The 7,224-nt window shown below is 34.7% G+C and overlaps 1 long non-coding RNA gene across 1 annotated transcript; it reads left to right on the top strand.

Annotated features, from left to right (window-relative positions):
* The first annotated feature begins 1,125 nt into the window (after positions 1-1,125).
* On the top strand, positions 1,126-3,187 carry LOC110280133 (uncharacterized). The gene is made up of 3 exons (XR_002374285.2): positions 1,126-1,277; positions 1,382-1,804; positions 2,298-3,187. It is a non-coding gene; the product is annotated as an uncharacterized LOC110280133 (long non-coding RNA).
* The last annotated feature ends 4,037 nt before the right edge of the window (positions 3,188-7,224 follow it).

Below are 7,224 nucleotides of genomic sequence, written 5' to 3'. Positions count from 1 at the left end.
GGATAGGTATCGTGTGAAATGAGGAGACAGGCTTAAAGCAAATCCCTTATTTCAATATTTCTGACGGAATTTTTTTAAATTATAGACAGAAAATCTATCTGTAATAATTTAATAAAACGCAGTGTTTTACCTATTTAATTATAGACGGATTTTCCGTCTGTAATCAATTTTTACGGAAAAAATTAATTTTTCCGACGGAATTATCGACGGATTTTCTTTTCTATCTGTAATTTATGTTAATTCATTTTTTTTTGTTTTCCAACAAAAAATCCCTCTGAAATTTCCTCTCTATTTCGTGGGATAAAATTTGTCGGAAATATCTGTCTGTAATAACTAATTTTCTAATAGTGCGAATTCGCATAATTTGTGTCTTTGAGGTGGGTAATTTCTAGTAATTTTGAATAATTTTAATTCTTTGTTGAATTCCGTCTCCATGAAGAGAGATTGTTTTTCGGTTTTCTGTTAGGTTCTCCATTTTCGGTATGTAATATTTTGTTAAGTTGTGTTTCTGATTTTTCACTAGAGTTTTTGTGTAGTTAAATCTAAGTTTTGTAATTTTTCGTTGATTTTAATAGTCATTTTTGTATAATGTACACTGAACCATTGAGTTAATAATATGCTCATACACACTTAATTTTGGTTACATTGTCCATGCTTCAAATTTTGTAGGCTTCATTTCGTGTTAAGGTCTAGTGATAAGATCTGCTCCAAGAGCGTCCCAGTGGGAAGGGGCGCCAATATACCAAGTAGTATGAATCTATTTATAAATTTATAAACAAATACATATATATTTTTATATTTCTAATGTCACAGAAAGTTATGTAGAGCACAATATTGGAAGTCATTTATAACATGTTCACGTTCATTAATTTGGATATGAACATTAAAATATTACAAACAACTCTTTTGATTGTCATTTACAGAAATAAATTATACAATACGAGCAACGAAAAATTGAATTGTGATAGATATTTTTTTCTATTGTGGTGGATTGATCTCTTCTTGTATTTCAAGTTTGGATGGTTCCTCAACTTAATTTTTTCCGCAATATAATTGTTTTTTATGTCATGAACAAACTTTGCAAGTAAGTTTCACAAATCATAATTGGATAGAGACACATTGGTGGACTTCTTCCTGAATCTTTGTTGTATGTATTGAAGCGCAGTGGTCCAGCAGCATTTGCTGCTGCAATGGTATCAGATTCTGACACTCCTGAGATAATATGGACTCATAAAATGAGGGCAGAAAATTTAATACGTCAGGCATTGCAAATTAAGGTCTGATGTGTATGGTTTTTTATAGAATACAAGTGTACTTCCCAAACTACCTTTCTGGTATTGTTCATGCGGTTCGATTTATCCCTGTTCACTGTATTTATCAGGTTTTGCAACACCTTGGTGATTTTCCACAGAAATTGTCACAGTATTGCCATGTTTTGTATGACTATGCCCCAATGCCTCCAGTTAAATACCCTGAACTTAGAGATGAAATGTGGTGTCATCATTATTACTAGAGGAATCTGTGTGATGAAATCCGCTTTCCAAATTGGCCTATTGTTGAGCAGCTTGCAAGATCCTTGAAATATCCTTGGATGATGTATCCAGTGATGATGTAAATAAAAAGCACTATTCGGAGGTATCAGATGAAACATCTAGCTAATCAAAGCAAATTGAAAATATCAACAAGGAAAAGTTAAAGCGACGATATCGAAAACTTGCTGTGAAATATCATCCTGTCAAAAACCCTGAAGGAAGGGAGAAGTTTCTTGCTATACAGAAGGCTTATGAACGCCTCCAGGCTCCAGGTAAACATAGTTTGCATGTTACAAGCTTATTTGGATTCATATATCAATAGAAGTTACTAGGATAGCGTGATATTCAGCACAACTATCCTCGTGTTGAAGTTAACTGCTTGTTATTTTGAAGTCTTCAAATGCCCATGGGGACATGTTTTGTTGTCTTAACTTCGTAATTTTTGATATGTAAGTATATCATGCAAACAAGTCCATGTACTTTCTTTAGTGTGAGAAATGAGAAATGGTGTGATAGCCCCTTGTCACCCAGATTGGGAGAGTTTTGTAGATGCATAAACTGTTTTGTTCTTTTCTCCTTTTGCAAGCCAGCTATAGACAGGCTGTTATATGCATGCACAGATTTGGGGTGGCAAAATCATGATGTATGTTAAAATTTCTTTTTGCTTCTTGGGGGAATTTATGTGATATAATATCATTTGCTTGCAACAGTAGGTTTTTATATCCTAATTCACTGAATATTTACCTTTTGCGAACTGTATCTTAGGCTACCATGTAAGGATTGCAAGGTCCTCAGCCTTGGAGATTGCTTCTTTTGCTGAAGGGGACAATGCATTTTATACAGAAGATATAGAGACATATTGGAGCTATTCAAATATGCTGGCTATCCCATGTTGTTAAGTGCTGTTACTGTGGACAAGGATGATAAGAATTTTCTTTCTTTCAGATGGAGCACCTCTCCTTGTTGCAGCATCAGAGCTTGTTTGCCTGGCGTAAAATTCCATTCTAGCTCATGCTGCTCGTTGACTTTTATTGTGGCCAGATGTGCATCTTCATTGAATGGAGAAGAGCTGGTGAGAGATGGAGGAGTGCAACTTCTTGCAACTCTTCTTTCCCGTTGCATGTATGTTGTTCAACCATCTACTCCTGGAAATGAACCACAAACATCATGCGAACATTTTCAGTTCTTAGTCAATTTGAGGCTGCCGGATCTGAAATACTCGAGTTTTCTGGGCTAGTTCCAGACATTGTGCACGGCACTGAGTTTGAGCTTCTACCAGGAGCTGTTGATGCTGCTCTACAGTCTATTGCCAATGTTTCTGTTTCATCTGAGTTGCAGGATGCTTTATTGAGGGCTGGTGTTTTATGGTATGTCAATTATTTTTTTTTTTTTGGGGATAAAATGCTTGGTATTTGTCTCTCAACTATAGGTATGCAGGAGGATGTCCCATGTGAGTTTAGGGCTTAGTTAGCAAACTTGGTGTTTATATGTGCCTGTGTCGCCAAATAGCTTAAGTATTTATTTAGTAAGATGAGCTTTACCATTACATGAAAATTTACTGTGTATGAAAGTAACTCTGTAAACAGCTATCTACTAAGCTCTCTAAATTTTGCAAAGGCTTAATTTTCAAAGCTTACTATATATTACTTATGAAACTGATTGATCTCAACATCTGATTGGGTTCAAAACCCGTTTTACTAAGTTCATCCATACATGACAAAGATGTTTCATGTGTGCGCTCTTGGTGGAGCAGATAATACCAACAGTACTTATGCACTAGAGTGGTTAATTTTTTTTGAGAAATGCCTGGCATATTATTTGGCAACGATCTGTCCACTCCTATATCGGTGGAGCTAAAAAGGGAATGATGTATGTTAAGTCTAGCTATAATTCGATGATAATTTATGGTGGTATCATACTGTCTCCCTTTCTTATCATTTTTATGTTTAAAGTGTTGTGTCTAGTTGGGAATTGTCTAGCTATTCTATGTTGTAGTATTATCATAATTTTTGTGGGTTTTGAGCAGATCATTTGATAGGAGATACCTCTTTAAACCTAGCCTTTCCTTGTCTTTATCATTGCGGATTCAATCCTGGGTTCGTCTTTCTCTTGGGACTTCCATTTCTTTCGTAACCTTAATGATAGGGAATCCTTTCAACCTTTGGCTCTCTTAGGTATCCTTGATGATTTTTCTGTCTTCTAACCACTGACAATAGGATATTGTCTCTTGATTCCTCTGGTAGTTTTAGCTGTAAATCTCACTTTCAATTTTTAAAAAGAATTACAGATTGAAGAAAAATTTTGAGTAAAATGATCATGATAGTATTTCATTAAGCGGCAGCAGCAATTGCCATAGGAAATAGTTGACAACAGGAAATTTTATGCAATAAACTGAAATCAAAGATGCATCCAGTCCTGAAATACAAAAGGATGAGATGAGACAGGCTTTGAGAAACCATGTACATACACACTACGATGCGCAACACAAGTATATTAAGTAAAATTTGCATTCCAAATAGAAAATTAGATAATAACTATATACCTTAATGACAGATATCAAACCGGTCTTAAATTGTAAAACACCTAGTCCCTCACTGATAGGTTCCAAATTTTGGGACAATGAGTATGCATGCTTACATACTGCAAATAAGAATAAGATTCCATTAGATAGGAACCTTAAGAGCTTCAATAACCGAATTAAAGCATATATTGGCACTCCCAAGCCACTATCTTATTTCAAATAACATACATTTTCAAATTAGCACACAATTAAGCCATATGTTGATTTTAACCCATTTAAATTGTCAGCTAACATCAATTTCATTTTATTGGGTAATTCTTTAATACTTCTTGTCTATATGGTTGATAACATGATATATAGTTCAATAAGGATGAATATGTGATCCTCCTTTTAGGAAATGTATATCCTATAGTCGGCCAATGACTTTCACAGTTATACTGTATCATGTTGAACATACAACAAAGACAATACACACAATTTTATAATAACTTCTATATCTAATGTTAGCCAAAGTAAGTGAATAAATTAATTGGTGCTATTTTTTTAATAAATTATGTATAATTTAAAACTTCTTTTAATCGTCTTTATCATCATCATCTTCTTCTTTCAAAAATTTTCATAATTCTTCTTATTTTATCCTTCTAGCAAGAATCAGTATCACGACTAAAAAATTCCGGTGTCAAAATTAAAAATTTTTTGTGCACGGTTAAAAAATTTCGGTACTATTTTTTAAATAAATTTTGCACAACTCAAAAGTTCTTTTCCTTTCCTTTCTCTGATTTCACCCTCCTAATAAGAACAAAAAAGAAAAAAAAATCAAACAAAAAAAATAAAAAATGTTGCAATAACCACTAGGAGGAGGAAGAGGAGAGGAAAAAAAAGAAAAGAATACGGCAACAACAAGACGATAATGAGGATAAAACACGCAAAGAAAAAAAAGAACATGAAGAAGAAGAATTGTGTGATTCATGCACAGGATGTGTGAGTGATTTTTATTAAGTTTGTGCCAACTTAATAGGACTTGGTTGATAAAAATATTTAAATATATAACGAGACCAAAAATATATATATATAATAAATTATTATTTCTATTTATAAAAATTTAAAATATTAACAAATATATCCATTGATAAAAGAAATTAATTTTGTACTCATAAAAGATAAAAAGTTATTATTATTATTTATAAAATTTTAAAATATTAATAAAACTATACATGAATAAAATTAATACTTATGTATTTTTGTGACATCAAAACTATTTTTATGGGTAAAAAACTAAGGCCATGGATTTCTTACTCCTACTTTATTGTGGGAGTATAATTAACCACCCCTAAAATATTTACAAAATAAATCCCATTTTTTATTTTTGAAAGAATTAATAATTAAACATTTGCCCTATGTTCTTTTTGTTTTACACATTCTTCCTATTTCCTTTAATCTGCGTTTCAAAGAGAAGAATTCAAGCTCTGCTAGGGCTTTTGCCCCCCTCTCTCTGCTTCCCATCAATGTCGCTCGTTCTTTGTTCCTCCCCCTCCGCGGTAGCTCGCTCTCTGATCCTCTCCCTGCGCCGTGCTCGTTTTCTGATCCTCTCCATCCACGGGATTGCTCGTTCTCCCCTGCATCATTCTTGTTCTCTGATCCTCGACATGCAACACGCTACCGCCGCCGCCGCTAACTCGGATCCACCACTTCATTGTTTTCTGTCGCCTCTCTATTCCTCTTTTTCCCCAGTGACTCTGATCTCTGTCCTTCTCCCTCCACCTCTGCCTCTGCGACCTACTCTTGTAAGGTTCTATTTTGTTTTTATTTTTGTTATACTTTATTTTTTTTTTCTATGAAAATTTTATGTGAATTTGAATGTTCTTCGTTTGACAGAGTATTGAATGTTGTTTTGATTTCAAATGAATTTGATAATAAACTAGTGAAAAGTTTTAAAATGGATTAGGAATCCTTGATTATTCTTGAATGATTGAATTTGATTGTTGTGATTTGGTTGGTAGTAACTCTTTTGATTTCTAATTGAATAAGGTTCCTACTTTTTTGTGGAAGTAGGGCAATGATTGTGAAGAACTAAAATACAATACATGGTGTCTTGTATGATGGGGACATTTGGGTTAGTATGAGTTAACCAAACATTTTTCTTTATCAGTTAGTTTCACTTTCTATACTCAAATATTTCAAGCTTCAAAGTTCATGGCTCTCTTTTCGTGTTCTGTAGTTATGTTGCACCGGAGTATGCATGCACTGGAATGCTGACTGAGAAGAGTGATATTAATAACTTTGGGATACTTATTATTAGGGGTATTCATGGTTCAGTTTTTTCATAAACTGAACTGAAACTGCACTAAACCATTTTAAATGGTTTAGAAACTGAACCAAACTACTTTGTCAAATAAGAAACTGGTTTTAAACCAGTTTATAATACAATGCACCAGTTTAAACTAGTTCATAAAAATAAAACCAGATTTAATTGAAAAAACCAGTTTAAATTGGTTTATAGGTTAAAACTAGTTTTAACTTTTAACATATATAAAATTAGTTTTTACATTTTCTCTCTTCCCCTCTCTCTCCCACTCTCTCTCTCTCCCTCCTTCTCCCTCCTCTCTCTCTCTCCCCATCTCCCTCTCTCTCCCCCTCTCTCTCTCTCCCTCCTTCTCCCTCCTCTCTCTCTCTCTCCATCTCCCTCTCTCTCCCCCTCTCTCTCTCCTTCCCTTCTCTCTCTCTCTCTCTCTCTCTCTCTCTCTCTCTCTCTCTCTTCTTCTCTCTCTCTCTCTCTCCCTCCTCTATCTCTCTTTTCCTTTTCTCTCTCTCCCCCTTCCCCTCTTTCTCCCCTCCCCTCTCTTTGTCTTTCTCTTTTTCTCTCTCTCTTTCTCTTACTCTCTCTCTCTCTCTCACTCTCTCTCTCTCCCTCTTTATCCCTTTCTTTCATTCTCCATTTCCCTCTTCTCCTTTCCTCTCCCCTCCTCTCTCTCTTTCTATCCCTTTCTCTCTCTCTCTCTCTCTTTCTTCCTCTCTCTCTGAACATATATAAAATTAGATTTTACATTCTCTTTCTTTCCCTCTCTCTCCCTCCCTCTCTCTCCCCTTCCTCTCTCCCTCTCTCTTTCTCTTTCTCTCTCTCTCTCTCTCTCTCTCTCTCTCTCTCTCTCTCTCTCTTTCTCCTTTTCTTCC

Source organism: Arachis duranensis, unplaced genomic scaffold (genome assembly GCF_000817695.3).
Source record: "Arachis duranensis cultivar V14167 unplaced genomic scaffold, aradu.V14167.gnm2.J7QH unplaced_Scaffold_608113, whole genome shotgun sequence".
Classification (NCBI taxonomy): Eukaryota; Viridiplantae; Streptophyta; class Magnoliopsida; order Fabales; family Fabaceae; genus Arachis; species Arachis duranensis.
This window is presented reverse-complemented; position numbering and strand designations above follow the sequence as displayed.